The 20,361-nt window shown below is 36.7% G+C and overlaps 1 pseudogene; it reads left to right on the forward strand.

Annotated features, from left to right (window-relative positions):
* The first annotated feature begins 2,215 nt into the window (after nt 1-2,215).
* On the forward strand, nt 2,216-18,187 carry LOC116761199 (annotated as a pseudogene).
* Nucleotides 18,188-20,361: the final 2,174 nt, after the last annotated feature.

A 20,361-nucleotide genomic window follows, 5' to 3' on the forward strand; every position in this document is an offset into this window, starting at 1 on the left:
TCATGCTATATATGACATTTCCGTATGGTTTCTTTTACCTACAGTAATGATTTTGAGGTTCAACCATCTTGTAGCATATAACAGTTTTTCAACCCTTTTTACAATTGAATAAAATTCCACTGCATGGATTTACCACACTTCGTTTATCCACTCATCAGTTGATGGACATTTGGGTTGTTTCCACCCTTTGGCTACTGTGAATAATGCTGCTGTGAGCATTCATGATCAAATATTTACATTTTAATGATGATTATGATGAATACTATTATTAATCATGTATATTAATTATATAATTAAGTAAATACTATTTATTTAATCCTATTAAGTTATATTTTTAAATATAGTTGACCCTTGAAAAACAGGGGCAAACTGTGAAGGCCCACTTGTACACGGATTATTTTCAATAGTAATACTACAGTGCTACACGATACACATTTGGTTGAAACTGAGAATTCAGATCCTCAGATTAGGAGGAACAACTGATATGGAAGGCAGACTCTAGGTTATATCTGGATTTTCAACTGTGTGGGGGTCAGTGCCCCAACCTCTGCATTGTTCAAGGGTGAACTGTACTGTTATTAACTCTTTATATTAACACTAATTATCATAATATAAATATATGTTAATAGAATAATATTATTTATACTAATAAACATGTGATTTGCCCACAGAGCCAGTCAGACCCAGGCACAAGAAGACTGCTCACTCCTTGATTTCTCCCTATTAAAAAAAGAAAAGAAAAAAAGATGGGAATTCCCTGGTGGTCTAGTGGTTAGGATTTGGCCTTTCACTTCTGTGGCCCAGGTTCAATCCCTGGTGGGAGAACTGAGATCCTGCGAGCCACGTGGTATGGCCAAAGAAAAGAAAAAAGAAAATTCAAGAGTACTGCACAAATTTTTCTGTTTATTCATTCTGTTTATTCTATGATATTTTGCATCTGGTTTCTCCAAGTTTCATCTGGTCTTCAAGAAATGACTTACCACTGCTATCTCAGAGTTAAATAATCCATTTAGCTATCTCTTTGTTGAAGAGACTTCCTTAAACTCTGGAAATAATAAGCTTGGTTATATTGTCAGTCATTCTGATATGAAACTTCTCTTAATTTATCTTAATAATCTCTATCATATACAGAAATTTTCTCTCTCACTCTGTTAGACCCAGACTTTCTCAACCTACATTCCAGTCTGGTATTAGCATAAATGGAACTAACTTGTTATTATAGCCGTTAACAATTTCATCATGACTAGCAAATATAATAGTAGCCGCTACCTTCGGTCCTATAACTACAGCCACGTTAACTTCTCCAAACCTTCCATGCATGTCCTTTCATAATTTTGTTTCTTTGCTCATGCAGTGCCACTCACCTGAAATACCTTTTCCTCCATTTCTTCACCTGACAAACTTCCTTTCATCCTTTAGGATGCAACTGAAAGAAATTTTTGTGATGCTATCCCAGATACCTCAAGCTGAGTTGCTTGCTTAAATTGTTGTATTAAGGTTCTATCGTCCTACTGGGGAAGAGATCAAGATGATGGAGTAGGAGGTGGTGGAAATCACCTTACCCCATGAACACATCAAAAGTACATCTAGGGCTTCCCTGGTGGTACAGTGGTTGAGAGTCCGCCTGCTGTTGCAGGGGACATGGGTTTGTGCCCCGGTCCAGGAGGATCCCACATGCCGCGGAGTGGCTGGGCCCATGAGCCATGGCCATTGAGCCTGCGCGTCCGGAGCCTGTGCTCCGCAATGGGAGAGGCCACAACAGTGAGAGGCTGGCATACCGCAAAAAAAAAAAAAAAAGTACATCTACATGTGGAAAAATTCTCACTGAAAACTAACTGGAGACTGGCAGAAAGACTCCTATACAACCAAGGCTGTAAGAAAGTTCCACACAGAATCAGGTAGTAAGGGAAGAGAAATAATCAGGTTGGGACCTGTGCCCCTGGAAGGAGACTCAGAAGAGGAGGGGGATTGCACAGGAAGAGATCCTCCCTGGGCAGTGAGTGGTTCAAGCCACATACTGGGCACCCCAGCCCTGGGATCTGACACAAGGAACACAAGTCTACTTGGCTGGTTGATGGGCCATTGAGACTAACAGGAAGGCTGTGGGAAGCCTGGACTCTGCTCTTGAGGAACACGTACATGCTTGCGTAATCCCAAAACAGGGCATAGAGGGCAGATTGAAAGTGCACAGGATGTTAACGAGTTTCCTGCAACCATGCCAGCACGTGCCACAGCCCAAGGCAAGTGCCTGCTCCAGCCCCACTTGCTTCATAACACAGCTGCACACTGGGGTAAGGGCTGCTGAGACTGAGAGGAGAGCTCAGCTGTGAGGGACAAAGGTGGCTCAGACCCAGAGCAGCATCTGACCAAGGCAGGGGCAGCCATTACTGGTGATTATGCAGACAGTACCCCAGAAGAAGTCCAGGTTTCTGACTGTTGCTGGGACTGCCACAGCCCACTCCAAGACCTACCTGAGCACATGAACCAGCCACTCTTGCTCCAGCTCTGCTCCCCTCTGGGGCAAGGGTGCTACTGTGGGATGGGGAAAGGAGCACACATTTAAATGGAATAGAGCCAGCTGGGAAATGAGCCTCAGGGCTTCTTCTTCAGAAACTTGGGACAGGACCCCACCCCCAATAGGGTAGTGCTGGCCACTGAGAAGAGGAAAAGCCCCAGGTCACACGTGGCTCTGGCCCTGCCCCTCCATCTCCAGCCCCACATCCTACCAAGGTGATAGCTGCCAACACACCCTGGGGAAAGATGTGGCCTGTGCTCATTTCAGATCTAATTCTCCCACCAAAGCCACTGGGAGTGTGCAGACAGCATAGGGGCACTCCCATATAAAGACAGCCCTTCAAAACAGCAACAGGTAACTGTTTCACCTACTTTCATAGAGATAGAGAAAGTTAAGCAAAATGAGCAGACAGAGGAATTTGTTTCAATAAAAATAACAAAAGAAATCCCCCCAAAAAAACAATTAATGAAACAGAAATAAATAATTTACCAGAAAAAGAGTTCAGAACATTAGTAATAAGAATGCTAACTAAATTATGGAGAGGAATAGATGAACACATGGAGAAATTTAACAAAGAACTAGAAAATATAAAAAAGAACCAGTCAGAATGGAAGAATACAACAACTGAAATGAAAAACACACTAGAAGGGGGCTTCCCTGGTGGCTCAGTGGTTGATAGTCCGCCTGCTGAGGCTGGGGACACGGGTTCGTGCCCCGGTCTGGGAAGATCCCACATGCCGCAAAGCGGCTGGGCCTGTGAGCCATGGCCGCTGAGCCTGCGCGTCCGGAGCCTGTGCTCTGCAACAGGAGAGGCCACAACAGTGAGAGGCCCGCGTACCGCAAAAAAAAAAAAAAAAAAAAAACACTAGAAGGAAGTAACAGCACACTAGGAGATACAAAAGAACACATAAGTAATCTGAAAGATAGAATAATGGAAATTATCCAATCAGAACAGAAAAAAAAAAAGAAAATAGTTTAAGGGACCTCTGAGACAACATCAAGTGTACCAGCATTCACATTATCAGGGTACCAGAAGAAGAAGAGAGAGATAAGGGGGTCAAAATGTATTTGATGAAATTATGACTGGAAACATCCCAAACATGAAGAAGAAAACAGATATTCAAGTACAGAAAACACAGAATCCCAAATAAGATGAATCCAAACAGACCCACACCAAGACATATCACACTTAAAACGACAAAAGTTAGTTAAAGAGAGCATTCTAAAGGCAGTTAGAGAAAAACAAAGAGTCATAAATAAGAGAATGCCCATAAGGTTGTAAGCTGATTTTTATGCAGAAAATTTGCTGACCAGAAGGGAGTGACATGATATATTCAAAGTGCTTAAAGCAAAAAACCTACAGCCTAGGAACTCTAAACAGCAAGATTATCATTTAGAATTGAAGGAGAGGTAAAGAACTTCTCAGACAAGCAAAAATTAAAGGGTTCATCAATACTAAACCTACTCTAAAAGAAATGGTAAAGGGTCTTCTCTAAGTAGAAATGAAAATGTTATAATAAGAAGTATCTATAGGAAAGGAAAAATCTACTGGTAAAAGTGAAAATATATAAAAAGGCTAAGAATCAACCTCTTAAGCTAGTACAAAGATTAAAAGAAAAAAAGCTAAAATCAACTATAACTACAATAATTAGTATAGGAATAAACAGGAAGATGTAAAATATGACATCAGAAACATAAAATGTGGGGGAGGGAACTTAAAATTGGAGATCTTTTAGAATGTGTTTAAACTTAAATGACTATCAGTTTAAAACAAGTAGATATTGTTATTGGTCAAAATACATGAACCTCATGATAACCACACATCAAAAACCTATAATAAGGGCTTCCCTTGTGGTGCAGTGGTTAAGAATCTGCCTGCCAATGCAGGGGACACTGGTTCGAGCCCTGGTCCAGGAAGATCTCACATGCCACAGAGCAACTAAGTCTGTATGCTACAACTACTGAGCCTGTGCTCTAGAGCCCACGAGCCACAACTACTGAGCCCATGTGCCACAACTACTGAAGCCCATGTGCCTACAGCCTGTGCTCTGCAACAAGAGAAGCCACCACAATGAGAGGTCTGTGCACCACAATGAAGAGTAGCCCCTACTCACCACAACTAGAGAAAGCCTGCTCACAGCAATGAAGACCCAATGCAGCCAAAAAATAAATAAATAAAATAAATTTATTTTTAAAAAACTATAATAAATACACAAAAACTAGAGAGAAACAAACACAAGTACACCACTAAAGAAAAACATCAAACCATAAGGGAAGAAGCTAAAACAAGAATAGAACAGAGAAGAACTACAAAAACAACCAGAAAACAAGTAATAAAATTGCAATAAGTACACATCTATCAATAATCACTTAGATGTCAATGGACTAACTACTCCAATTGAAACACAGAGTGGCTGATTTGATTTAAAAAAAAAGAAAACCAAGACTCACCTATATGCTGCTTACAAGAGACACTTCAGAGCTAAAAAGACACAGAGACTGAAAGTGAAGGTTTGGAAAAAGATATTTCATGCAAATGGAAATGACAAGAAAGCAGAGGTAGCAATACTCAGACCACAGACTTTAAAACAAAGTTTATAGCAAAAATAAAAAGAAGGGTATTATATAATGATAAAGGGATCAATACAAGAAGAGAATATAACACTCATTAACATCTAGGCACCTAATACAGGATCATCTAAATATAGAAAGCAAATATTAACAGACATAAAGGGAAAATTTGACAATAATACAATAATAGTAAGGGACTTGAACATCCCAATTACATCAGTGGACAGAAAATCCAGACAGAAAATCAATAAGGAAAAAGTGGTCTTAAATGACACATTAAACCAGTTGGACTTAATAGATATTCCATCCAAAAACAGCAGAATACACATTCTTTTCAAGTACACAGGATAAATCTCATGCTAGACCACAAAACAAATCTCAACAAATTTAAGAGGATAGAAATTATATCAAGCATTTTTTTTTGAACCACAATGGTATAAAACTAGAAATCGATTACAGGAAGAAAAGTGGGAAAAGCACAAACATGAACACTGAAAAATATGCTACTAAGAAACCAACAGGTCAATGAAGAAATCAAAAAGGAAATCAGAAAATACATCCAGACAAACAAACAAAACCCCACAACTTTCCAAAATCTTTGGGATGCAGCAAAAGCATCTGATAAACTTCTAATAAGGAAGTTTATAGCGATACAGGCCTAACTCAAGAAACAAGAAAAATCTCAAATAAACAACCTAACCTACCATCTACAGGAATTAGAAAAAGAAGAGCAAACAAGCTCAAAGTCAACAGAAGGCAGGAAATAATAAAGATTAGAGAGGAAATAAACAGTGATTAAAAATGAATAGGAAAAATACAGTGAAAATAAGAGCTGTTTTTTTTAAGATAAACAAAATTAATAAACATTTAGCCAGGTTCATCAAGAAAAGAAGAGAGGACCCAAATAAACAAAATGAGAAATGAAAGAGGAGAAATAACAACCAGTATCACAGAGATTTTTAAAAATCATAAGAGAATATTATAGTTACGTGCCAAAAAATTAGACAACCTAGGAGACATGGACAAATTTCTATAAATGTACAACCTTCCAAGACTGAATCAGGATGGTGAAAATGAACTTCTAATTTTAAAAAACTCCCAGCAAACAAAAGTCCAGGACTGAATGGCTTCACAGAGGAATTCTACAAAACATATAAATAAGAGCTTTCCTTCTCAAACTATTCAAAAAAATTGAAGAAGATGGAAAATTCCCAAATTCATTCTATGAGGCCACCATTACCCAGATAACAAAAAGAAATAAAGATACTACAAAAAAAAGAAAATTATAGGCCAGTATCTCTGATGAATACAGATGAAAAAATTTTCTCAATAAAATATTAGCAATCTGAATTGAACAATATATAAAAAGGATAATACAGCATGAACAAGCAGGATTTATCCCAGGGATGTAAAGATGGCTCAATATCCACAAATCCATCAATGTGATATGCCACGTTAATAAACTGAAGCATAAAAACTATATGATCCTCTCAATGGATATGGAAAAAGCATTTGACAAAATTCAACATCTATTCATGATAAAAACTCTCACCAAAGCTGTTATAGAGGGAACACATATCTCAATATAATAAAGGCCATATATGAGAAACCCACAGCTAACATCATACTCAATGGTGAAAACCTGAAAGCCCTTCCTCTAAAATCAGAAACAAGACAAGGATGCCCAATCTTGAAGTTTCTATTTAACGTAGTATTGGAAGTCCTAGCCACAGCAATCAGACAAGGAAAAAAAAAAAGTCATCCAAATTGGAATGGAAGAAGTTAAACTGCCACTATTTGTAGATGACATGATAATATATATAGAAAACTCAAAAGTTTCCACCAAAACATTATTAGAATAAATGGATTCAGTTAAGTTGCAGGATTAAAGATTAATATACATAAATCTATTGCTTTTCTATACACTAATAATGAACTATCAGAAAGAGAAAGCAAGAACACTACCCTGTTTAAAATCACATCAAGAAAGATAAAATATCTAGAAATAAACTTAACCAAGGAAGTGAAAAACCTATACTCTGACAACTATAAAACATTGATAAAGGAAATTGAAGAGGATAAAAAGAAATGAAAAGATATCCCATACCCTTGAATTGGAAGAATTAATATTGTTAAAATAGCCATATTACCCAAAGCAACCTACAGATTTAATGCAACCCTTCCCTATCAAAATACTCATGACATTTTTTACAGAACTAGAACAAATAATCCTAAAATTTTTATGGAACCACAAAAGACCCCAAATAGCCAAAGTAATCTTGATATAAAAGAATAAAGCTGAGGTATCATGCTCCCTGACTTCAGGCTATACTACAAATCTGCTGTAATCCAAACAACATGGTATTGGCACAAAAACAGGCACAAAGATCAATGGAACAGAATAGAGAGAACAGAAATAAACCTCCACATTTGTGGCCAATTAATCTACAACAAAGGAGGTAAGCATATACAGTGGAGAAAAGACAGTCTCTTCAATTATTGGTGCTGGGAAAACTGGACAGCAACATGTAAAAGAATGAGAATAGAACATTTTCTCACACCATACACAAAAAAACTCAAAATGGATTAAAGATCTAAATGTGAGCCCTGAAAACATAAAACCCCTAGAAGAGAACACAGGCAGAACACTCTTTGACAAAATTGTAGCAATATTTTTGTGTCTGTCCCCTAAGGCAAAAGAAACAAAAGCAAAAATAAACAAATAGCACCTAATTAAACTTAAAAGCTTTTGCACAACAAAAGGAACAATCAACAAGATGAAAGACAACATACTGAATGGGAGAAAATATTTGCAAATTATATAACTGATAAGGGGTTAATATCCAAAATATATAAATAGCTCATACAACTCAACATCAAAAAAAAACTCAATTAAAAAATGGGGAGAAGACCTGATAGATATTTTTCCAAAGAAAATATACAGATGGTCAATAGGCACATGAAAAGATGCTCAACATAGGTAATCACCAGAGAAATGCAAATCAAAACCAATGAGAGATCACCTCATACCTCTCAGAATGGCTATCATCTAAAATAGGAGAAAAAACACGTAGGCCAGGATGTGGAGAAAAGGGAACCCTCATACACTGTTGGTTGGAATGTAAATTGGTGTAGCCACTATGGAAATCAGTATGGAGGTTCCTAAAAATATCAAAAATAGACCTACCATGTGATCCAGTAATTTCACTCCTATGTATTTATCCAAAGAAAATGAAAACAGTAATCCAAAAAGATATATGCTCCTCATGTTCACTGCAACATCATTTACAATAGCCAAGATTTGGAAGCAACTTAAGTGCACATCAGTAGAAGAATGGATAAAGAAGTTGTATATATATAATGAAATATTACTCAGTCATAAAAAATAATAAAATCTTGGATGGATCTGAGGGTATTATGCTTAGTGAAATAAGTCAGACAGAGAAAGACAAATAGTCTGTCATAACTTGCATGTAGAATATTAAAAAATAAAACAAATGTATATAAAAAAAACAGAAACAGACTCAGAGATATAGAGAAAAAAGGCTGGGTGCCAGTGGGGACAGGGAAGGGGTGGAAAAGCAAGATAGGGGTTGATGATTAAGAGGTACAAACTACTATGTATAAAATAAATAAGCAACAGGAAATATAGTACAGCACAGGGAATATAGTGATTATTTTGTAATACCTTTAAAAGGAGTATAATCTATTAAAATATTGAATCAGTATGTTGTATACCTGAAAATAATATATCATGTAAATAAATTATACTTCCATAATTAATTAGTTAGTTAAATATCTGGGAAGTGAAGAAAGTTTTTTAAAAATTCTATTGTCCTATTATTTACAAATTATATTGCAAATGTCGGCTTAATTGTCTGTTTCCACTACTGGGCAGTAAGTTGAGGTTAGGATTGATGTATTTGTCATCTATTGATATGTAATATCTTATGCAAGGCTTGGCACAGAATAGGTATTCAGTAAAATTTAAGTTCTGAATAGGTGAAATTGTGTAGATATAATATATATGTATTTTGAAATAAATATATCCTCTGCAATGTGCTTTATGTAGGATCTCCCACTTTCTTTTCTCTTCCTGCCTATTCATTATATAAAGATATATGAAATGTTCAAAATGTCAAGCCAGGCCTTGGCAAAATCAATGAGTCCTTTTTTATTTCATAGTAGGATCATTTTTACTCAGCCACTCATCTGACTTACCTACTTTACCAACATTATTTTCCAATTTTAAAGTATGATTAACATTATTTTCAGGATATTAATTTGCTAGAAGTATCCTTTGGTCATTTTTCCCCACATCTTTTTCCCAGTTTTTGTAGGACCCTCAGCTTGGCCCTTCTATATCCTTCCCTGACTCCCAGGCCCTTTTTTTCTTTGCCTGTTCTGTCTCCCAGGATGCACTGAATGTTGTAAAATTCTCTAGAGGGGAAAAGCACAAGTTTAATCCTAGTCTTTCAAACTTAAAGGAGTGTCTCTTCCTTACACTAAAACCACCTAACTCTTTTAGAGAATATAAGCAAAACACAGTGGAATAAATGCAGTCATTCATTATGAACAAAAAAACTGAACCAATATAAGAAAGGACCTCATAGGTAGATGTGTATGAGATAGCACAGAGACTAAAATACAGACCCTGAATCCAACCAAATCTAGGTTGAAATTCTAGATCTACCACTTTCCGTCTGAATTACTTCAATTTCATCATTCATAAATTTGATATAAATATTATACCTATATAGGGACTTCCCTGGTGGCCCAGTGGTTAATAATCTGCCTGCCAATGCAGGGGACATGAGTTCAATCCCTGGTCCAGGAAGATCCCACATGCTGTGAAGCAACTAAGCCCAAGAGCCACAACTACTGAGACTGTGCTCAAGAGTCCATGAGCCACAACTATTGAGCCCACGCTCTGCAACTACTGAAGCCCACTTGCTTAGAGCCCATGTTCCACAACAAGAGAAGCCATCACAATAAGAAGCCCGTGCACTGCAATGAAGAGTAACCCCTGCTCATCACAACTAGAGAAAACCAACATGCAGGAACAAAGATCCAATGCAGCCAAAAATAAATTTAAAATTAAAAAAAAATTATACCTATATCATAAAGTTGTTGTACCTGCCAATTTTCTAGTACCATGGCCTTGGATACCTGTCAAGTAAAACATTTCAGCAAGTTTTTTCCAATTCTAAAATATCCTGTGGTTTTTTTGCCTCACATGTTTCTCTATTTCTTCTCTTGGTTGCTTCCTTAGATTTATAAGAGAGAAGGAGCTAAGTATTGCTGTTTATGACCAGCATTTTAGGTTTGCCATTGATTGACCTTTCTTGCCTCCTAAGTTCCACATCCTCACAGGCACATACACAAGAACTAACTATAGCCCTCCAAAAACTCTCAAAGCAGCTAAACTGCTTTCTTTTGGATAGAGATATTCCTAGACAGAAGATTAGATTGAATATTGTCTTCACTATATCAGAAACAGTTGTTTCTTGTCTTCCAGGTGATAAAGCATCAGAGAAGGTAACTGAAATTTTACTCAGCAATGTTTTAAAACTCACTAGAAAATTGTGATTACTTATATGTTATTCCACTTAAAATATGGAGATTTTTAAAGGAGAATTCAAAGGGAAATCAAACAATATAAACCTAATATCTAAAACCTTTTTAAAAATTAGAATGAATGAAAAACTATACACCAAGAAACTGGACAACCTAGATGAAATGGAAAAATTCTGAGTCACATACAACTTACTGACTGAAGAAATTCAGAAATTTCTTACTGAATCAGGAAGAAATAAAAAATCTGAAGAGACTAATTACTAATAAGGAGATTGAATCAGTAATCAAAAATCTACCAGCAAAAAAAATCCCAGGACCAGATGGCTTCACTGGTAATTTTATCAAACATTTAAAGAAGAAATAACACCAATTCTTCTCAAACTGTTAAAAAAAATCAAAGAGGAGGAAACATTCCCAATTTCATTTTATGAAGTCAGCGTTTTTCTGATACCATAACCAGAAAAGGATATTATAGTAAAGGAAACTACTAGCCATTACCCCTGATGAATATAAATGTAAAAATTTCTCAGTAAAATACTAGCAAAACAAATTCAGCAGCACAGTAAAAGGACCATACACCATGATCAACTGTGATTTATCCCTGAGATGTAAGGCTGGTCCAACATACACAAATGAATCAATGTGATACATCACATTAGTGGAATGAAAGAAAAGAACCATATTATCATCTAACTAGAAGTAGAAAAAGCATCTGACAACATCCATTCATGATAAAAACTGTTAACAAATTAGGCATAGAAAGAGCATTCCTCAATATAATAAAGGCCATATATGATAAGCCCATAGCTAACATCATACCCAATGATGAAAGGTTGAAAGCTTTTCCTCCAAGATCAGAAAAAAGACAAATGTGCCCACTCTCACCACTCCTATTGAACATAGTAGTAGAAGTCCTAGGTAGGGCAATCAGGCAATGAAAAGAAATTTAAAGAATCAGAATTGGAAAAGAAGAAGTAAAATTGTCTCTATTTGCTGATAAAGATTTTATATAGAGAAAATACTAAAAACTCAAGCAAAGAACTGTTAGATTTAATCAATGAATTCATTAAAGTTGCAGGATGCAAAATTAACCTACAGAAAAACAGTAGCATTTTTATACATAAACAAAGAATTTTCAGAAAAAGACTAAAAGAAATTGATCCCGTATACAATTGCATAAAAAATAATAAAATACTTAGTAATAAATTTAACTAAGGAGTTGAAAGAAGTCTACTCTGAAAACTAAAAAACATTGATGAAAGAAATTGAATAAGACATTAATAAATGGAAAGGATCCTGTGTTCATGAATCAGAAGAATTAATATTGTTAAAACAGTAATACTACCAAAGGCCAACACTAGCTTGGGAACCTGTCCTCATGCACCAGTGGGTGGACACCAGGCTATGGACCACCTGAGCCCTAAGCTGGCCCACCAGCAGGTGGACAACAGACTAGAGACACCTTGATACCCACAGCCAGCAGCCCAAAGATCTAACACCAACCACCAGTGGTTCAGCACTAGCCTTTGAAAGAGGCCTTGCCCACCAACAGACAAACACCAGTTCTAGGTTTCTAGGACTTCAGCCAGTTCCCCTGGCATGCTGACCCACCTACAAGCAGCCAGCAGTCCCTGAATAAAGCAGGACCTGGCAACCAAATGGGCCAGGAGCCAGTCACACTCATCAGTGTGCCCACAATAATAGTTGGACCCACAGAGAGCCCATTCAGCCCACATAGGAGACACCACTAGAGCATATAGCTCTGGTGAACAGAGGGGAGTGTGCTGCTGGAACCTACAGAATGTCTCCTACATAAGGTCACTTCTCCAAGATCAGGAAATGCAACTGACCTACCTAATATATAAAATAAAAATAGATAATCAGGCCAAATGGAGTGACAGAGAAAAAATTTTTAATGAAGGAAGAATACAAAACACCAGAAGAACTAAGCCAAATGGAGATAAGCAATTTGTCCAAAAATAGTTAAAGCTAATGATCAAAAAGATGCTGAATAAACTCAGGAGAAGATTGAACGAACAGGGTGAGAACATTAACAGAGAGTTAGAAAATATTAAGAAGAACAAAACAGAGATGAAGAATATAATAACTCAAAAAATACACTAGAAGGAATCAACAATTGATTAGATAATACAAAGAAATGGATAAGTGAACTGGAAGACAGAGTAGTAGAAATCACTCAAGTTGATCAGAAGAAAGAAAAAATTTTTAAAACATGAGGACAGTTTCAAAGACCTCTAGGACAAAATTAAATGTACTAACATTCCCATTATAGGGGTCTCTGAATGAGAAAAGAGAGAAAGGGGTTGATAACATACTTGTAGACTTAATAGTTGAAAATCTCTTTAACCTGAGAAAGGAAGCAGTTATCTAGGTGAAGGGAGCACAGAGAGCCACAAAGAATATCAACCCAAAGAAGACAAATCAAGACGCATTGAATTAAAATGGAAAAAGTTAAGGACAAAGAGAGAATATTAAAAGCAGCAAGGGAAAAAGCAACAAGTTACATACAAGGGAACTCCTGTAAGACAATCAGCTGAATATTCAGCAGAAACACTGCAGGCCAAAAGGGAACGGTACAATAATTTTAAAGTAATGAAAGAGAAAAACCTACAACAAATAATACACTACCTGACAAGGATATCATTCAGATTTGAAGGAAATATAAACAGTTTTACAGACAAGCAAAATCTAAAAGAGTTCACTACTATCTTACCATCTCTACAGGAAATCTTAAAGGGACTCTTTTAAGTGGAAAATATCCCAACTAGAAATATGAAAACTTAAAAAGGAAAAATCTCATTGGTGAAGGTAAAGATAGTAGATGAACCACTTACAAAATTAGCAGGAAGATTAAATAACAAAAATAGTAAAATAACCTATATCCACAAAAAGTAGTTAGAAGAAACAAAAAAAACAAATAGATGAAAAGCATGATGTCAAAAACATTAAAAGAGGCAAGGGGAGTAAAAAATGCAGTGTTGTTAAAATGTGCTTGAACTTAACAGCATCAATGTAAAATACTCATGGATTTACAAATATTGCTTTACATAAATATCATGATAACCATAAACCAAAAATCTCAAATAGATACACACAAAAAAGAGAAAGGAATCCAAATGTAAAATTAAACATGGTTATCAAATAACAAGGGAAGAGAGAAGAACAAAGAAGAAGAAAGGAACAAAAAATAATTTTTTTTTTTTTTTTTTTTTGTGGTACGCGGGCCTCTCACTGTTGTGGCCTCTCCCGTTGCGGAGCACAGGCTCCGGACACGCAGGCTCAGCGGCCATGGCTCACGGGCCCAGCCGCTCCGTGGCATGTGGGATCTTCCCGGACCGGGGCACGAACCTGTGTCCCCTGCATCGGCAGACAGACTCTCAACCACTGCACCACCAGGGAAGCCCCCAAAAAATAATTTTTAAAAATTGAAAAACAATTAACAAAATACCAATAAGTACATACCTATCAGTAATTCCTTTAAATGGAAATGGACTAAATGCTCCAATAAAATGATATAGAGTGGCTGAGTGGATAATAAAACCAAGACCCATACATATGCTGCCTACAAGATGCTCACTTCAGATCTAAAGACACACTCAGACTGGAAGTGAGAGGATGGAAAAGGTATTTCATATAAATGGAAACAAATGAAAGCCAGGTTATGTATACTTAGACAAAATAGACTTTAAAACAAAGACTATAGTAATGCAACAAACATAGGAACGCTTATTGTATATATGTATTACAGAAAATTTTATTGATGTAAAGGAAGAAATTGACAGTAACATAATAATAGTAGAGGACTTTAACTTCCAACTTACATCAATGGACAAATCACCCAGAGAGAAAATCAATAAAGAATTACTGGCCTTAAATGACACATTAGACCAGATGTAATTAATTGATATATAGAGAGCAACCATAAGCAACAGAGTGCACTTTATTTTCAAGTGCATATGGAACATTCTCCAGGATAGATCACATGCTAGGCAACAAAACAAGCCTTGGTAAATTTAATAAAAGTGAAATCATATCAAGCATCTTTTCCAACCACAACACAATGACAGTAGAAATTAACAATAAGAAAAAAAAACTGAAAAAAAGCTGACAAACATCTGGAGACTAAACAATATGCTACTAAATAACCAATGCATCACTGAAGAAATCAAAGAGGAAACTAAAAATTACCTAGAGTCAAATGAAAATGAAAACATAACAATCCAAAACCTATGGGAAGCAGTAAAAAGCAGTGCTAAGAGGGGAGTTTGTAGAGATATAAGCATACCTCAGGAAACAAGAAAAATCTCAAATAAACAACCTAACCTTACACCTAAAGCACCTAGAGAAAGAAGAACAAACAAAACCCAAATTTAGTAGAAGTAAAGAAATCATAAAGATCAGAGCACAAATAAATAAAGTAAAGACTAAAAACTCAGTAGAAAAGATCAATGAAACTAAAAGTTAATTCTTTGAAAAGATTTTTTTAATGATAACTTTAGCCAGACTCATCAAGAAAAAGGGAGAGGGCCCAAATCAATAAAATCAGAAGTGACAAAGGGGAAGGTACAACTGACACCACAGAAATAGAAAGGATCATAAGAGACTACTATGAACTACTATACACCAATAATATGGACAACCTAGAAGAAATGGACAAATTCTTAGAAATGTACACTCTCCCAAGACTGAGCCAGGAAGAAATAGAAAATTTGAACTGACCAATTACCTGTAATGAAACTGAATCAGTAATTTTAAAACTCTGAACAAATAAAAGTCCAGGACCTGATGGCTTCACAGGTGAATTCTATCAAATATTTAGAGAAGAGTTTGCACCTTTCCTGAAATTATTCCAAAAATTGCAGAGGAAGGAATATTTCTGAACTTATTCTATGAGGCCACCATCACCCTGATACCAAAACCAGACAAAGATATCACAGAAAAAGAATATTACAGGCCAATATCACTGATGAATCTAGATGTAAAAATCCTCAACAAAATATTAGAGCAACCTGAATTCAACAATACAGTAAAAGGATTATACACCACAATCAAGTGGGATTTGTCTCAGGGGTGCAAGAATTTTTCAATATCCACAAATTAATGTGATATACCACATTAACAAATTGAAAAAATAAAAACCATATGATCATCTCAATAAATGCAGAAAAAGCTTTTGACAAAATTCAATACAATTTATGATAAAAAATCTCCAGAAAGTGGGCATAAAGGGAACCCATCTCAATATAATAAAGGCCATATACAAAAAACCCACAGCAAACATCATTCTCAATGGTGAAAAACTGAAAGCATTTCCTCTAAGATCAGGAACAAGACAAGGATGCTCACTCTTGCCAGTTTTATTCAAAATAATATTGGAAGAGCTAGCCACAGCAGTCAGCCAAGAAAAAGAAATTTTAAAAATCCAAGTTGAGAAGGAAGAAGTAAAACTTTCACTGTTTGCAGATAACATGATACCTCACATAGAAAATCCTAAAGACATCATCAGAAAACTACTAGAGCTCAGCAACAAAATCTGTGAAGTTGCAGGATACAAACTTAACATACAAATATCTATTGCATTTCTATACACTAACAATGAACTATCAGAAACAGAAATTAAGGAAACAATCTCATCTGCCATCACATCGAAAGGATAATATACCTAGGAATAAACTTACTTAAGGATGTAAAAACCTGTACTCAGAGAACTATAAGACACTGATGAAAGAAATTAAAGACAACACAGATGGAAAGATATATTGTGTTCTTAGACTGGAAGAATTAATATTGCTGAAATGAACATACTACCCAAGGCAACCTACACATTCAATGTAATCCTTATGAAAATACCAAGAGCATTTTTCACAGAACTAGAACAAATAATTCTAAAATTTGTATGGAAATACAAAGACCCCAAGTAGCAAAAACAATCTGGAAAAAGAAGAGCAGAGCAAAAGAAATCACGCTTCCTGACTTCAGGCTACACCCCATAGATCAATGGAACAGAATAGATTCCAGAAATAAACCCACGCACTTATGGTCAATTAATCTCTGACAAAGGAGGCAAGAATATACAATGGAGAAAAGACAGTCTCTTCAATAAGTGGTGCTGGGAAAACTAGAAAGCTACTTGTAAAAGAATGATATGAGAACATTTTCTCACAACATACTCAAAAACATTCAAAGCGGGTTAAAGACCTAAATGTAAGACTGGAAGCCATAAAACTCCTAGAAGAAAAAATAGGCAGAACATTTTTTGATATAAATCATAGCAATATTTTTGGGTATGTCTCCTAAAGCAAAGGAAATAAAAGCAAAAATAAACCAATGGGGACTTCCCTGGTGGTGCAGTGGTTGAGAGTCCGCCTGCCGATGCAGGGGACACAGGTTCATGCCCCAGTCCGGGAAGATCACACATGCCGCGGAGCGGCTGGGCCCGTGAGCCATGGCCGCTGAACCTGTGCGTCCGGAGCCTGTGCTCCGGAACGGGAGAGGCCACAGCAGTGAGAGGCCTGCGTATCACAAAATAAATAAATAAATAAACCAATGGGACCTAATTAAACTTAAAAGCTTTTGCATAACAAAGGAAACCACTGACAAAACAAAAAGACAATCAACTGAATGGGAGAAAATATTTGCAAATGAAAGACCGATAAGGGGTTAATATCCAAAATGTACAAGGAACTCATCACCAAAAAAAAAAAAAAAAAAAAAAAAAACCTATTAAAAACTATGCAGGGTGTTGGCCTTGTTCTCCGCTTTTCTGTTTTTCTTTTTGCAGATGCTGCCCTGCTCTCATCAGCCTCTGGCCCGCCATCTCCTTGAGTCCTAACACCACGCCTTCAATTAAGTTGCAGAGTTCTGGTGAAGAGATATTTGAAGTTGATGTTGAAATTGCAAAACAATCTGTGACTATTAAGACCATTTTGGAAGACTTGGGAATGGATGATGAAGGAGATGATGATCGAGTCTGCTTGACAAATGTTAATGCAGCAATATTAAAAAAAAGGTCATTCAGGGCTTCCCTGGTGGCGCAGTGGGCTTCCCTGGTGGCGCAGTTGTTGAGAGTCCGCCTGCCGATGCAGGGGACACGGGTTCATGCCCCAGTCCAGGAAGATCCCACATGCCGCGGAGCAGATGGGCCCGTGAGCCATGGCCACTGAGCCTGCGCATCCGGAGCCTGTGCTCCGCAATGGGAGAGGCCACAACAGTGAGAGGCCCACATACTGCAAAAAAAAAAAAAAAAAGGTCATTCAGTGGTGCACTCACCACAAGGATGATCCTCCTCCTGAAAGTTGACCAAGGAATATTTTTGAGCTTATACTGGTAGCAAACTACTTAGACATCAAAGGTTTGCTTGATGTTACCTGCAAGACTGTTGCCAATATGATCAAGGGGAAAACTCCTGAGGAGATTCGAAAGACATTCAATATCAAAAATGATTTTACTGAAGAAGAGGAAGCCCAGGTACGCAAAGAGAACTAGTGGTGGGAGGAGAAGTGAAATTTTGTGTTTGATGCTGTAACACTGTAAAGATTGTTCCAAATACTAGTTGAACTGCTTTGTTTATAATTGTTAATATTAGAAAAACAGTCTAATGCAGCAGCAAATCCGTTGTATTAGCAGAATGTTGCCCTCATTACATGTGTAGTTTCAGTACAGATTCCAAACTTATGTCTCAGTTTCTTCTAGTATGGCCAAAAGTTCTTTTTTCTTTGCTCTGAATAAAATTGAACTGTAGGTTCTCTATAGAAAGTGGCATTTTGGGCTTTCCCTCTTTTTGTAAAGCAATTTCTGCCTAGTTTATTGTCCAGTTAGATTTAGTTTAGTGACTTGGCATTGTAAATAAAACAACTTGCAAAAAATTTTCTGAAATAGAATTAACATATTATCTTTATGAGTTGGAAACTGGAAAAAGGCTACTTGAGGTAAATGCTATTAGAGTGGGGTTATCAGAATGTCTTCCAGCTTCCTGGAGTCAGAGTACAGCTGGTATTGATTAGCCTGTATGTAGCAGCGCTCCCTTAACTGGATCTGAGGACTTGTTTTTGCATTTTTAATCCTATCAACTTTGAATATGTTGGCTAGAGGCTCAGTTTATACTCAGTTTATAGTTTGGTAGGAAATAGAATTAAACAGTTTGCTGGCTTTTCAATTAAAGAAGACACTTAACCCAAGCAGTTTGTCATCTTTTTATAATCAGTAATCCTATGTGGGGAAAACCATAAACACTAATTGCATGTAAAAAATAATTTAACCTTTAATGTTAAAATGTGTGGCATAACCCAGAAAGCATCAGTCACAAATGCAAGATACTTTCAATAAAAAGTTACATACTAGGTAAAAAAACAAAAAACAAAAAAGGCAGAAGAACTGAATAGACATTTCTCCAATAAGGACATGCAGATAGCCAAGGTGCACATGAAAAGGTCAATCCCTGGTCAGGAGATTCCCACATGCCATGTGGTGCAGCCAAAAAAAACCTGATTACAAAATGGGATAAGGACATGAATAGACATTTTTCCAAAGAAGACATACAGATGGCCAGTAAACACATGGAAAGATGCTCAATGTCACTAATTATCAGGGAAATGCAAATCAAAACCACAATGAGATATCACCTCACACCTGTCAGAATGGCTATCATCCTAAAGACAAGAAATAACAAGTGTTGTTGAGGATGTGGAGAAAAGGAGACCCTTATAAACTCTTGGTGGGAACATAAAGGGGCACAGCCACTACAGAGAAGAGTATGGAGGTTCCTCAAAAAATTAAAAATACAGTAAGTCCCATACGTATGAGCAAGTTCCATTCCAAGAGCGTGTTCATAAGTTCAGTTTGTTCCTAAGTCCAAGAAAGTTAGCCTAGGTACTCAAATAACACAATCAGCTAGTTATGTAGTACTGTACTGTGATAGGTTTATAATACTTTTCACACAAATAATACATAAAAACAAACAAACACAAAAAATAAAGACATTTTTAATCTTACAGTACAATACCCTGAAAAGTACAGTAGTACAGTATAACAGCTAGCATACAGGAGCTGGAATCGAGTGAACAGGCAAGAAGAGTTACTGACTGGAGGAGGGAGAGGAGGTGGGAGATGGTAGAGTTAAAGGATGATCAGCAATAGGAGACGGAGGGCAAGCTGCAATTTCACTTACTCTGAAAGCATGTTTGCATCTTTGAAAGTTCACAACTTGAAGGTTCATATGTAGGGGACTTACTGTAGAACTACCATATGATCCAGGAATTCTAATTCTGGGTATTTTTCCAAAGAAAATGAAAACACTAGTTCAAAAAGATATATGCACCCCTATGTTCATTTCAGCATTATTTACAATAGCCAAGCTATGGAAGCAACCTAAGTTCACATCAATATATAAACGAATAAAGATGTGACACACACACACACACACACACACACACACACACACACACAATGGAATATTACTCAGCCTTAAAAAGGAATGAAATCTTGCCATTTACGACAACATGAATAGAACTAGAAGGTCTTATGCTAAGTGAAATAAATCAGACACAGAAATGAAAATACTGTATGGGAATTCCCTGGCAATCCAGTGGGTAAGGCTCCATGCTTCCACTGCAGGGGTCACAGCTTCAACCCTTGGTCGGGGAACTAGTATCCCACGTGCTGTACAGTGTGGCCCAAAA

This window comes from Phocoena sinus, chromosome 10 (genome assembly GCF_008692025.1).
Source record: "Phocoena sinus isolate mPhoSin1 chromosome 10, mPhoSin1.pri, whole genome shotgun sequence".
In the NCBI taxonomy this organism is placed as follows: Eukaryota; Metazoa; Chordata; class Mammalia; order Artiodactyla; family Phocoenidae; genus Phocoena; species Phocoena sinus.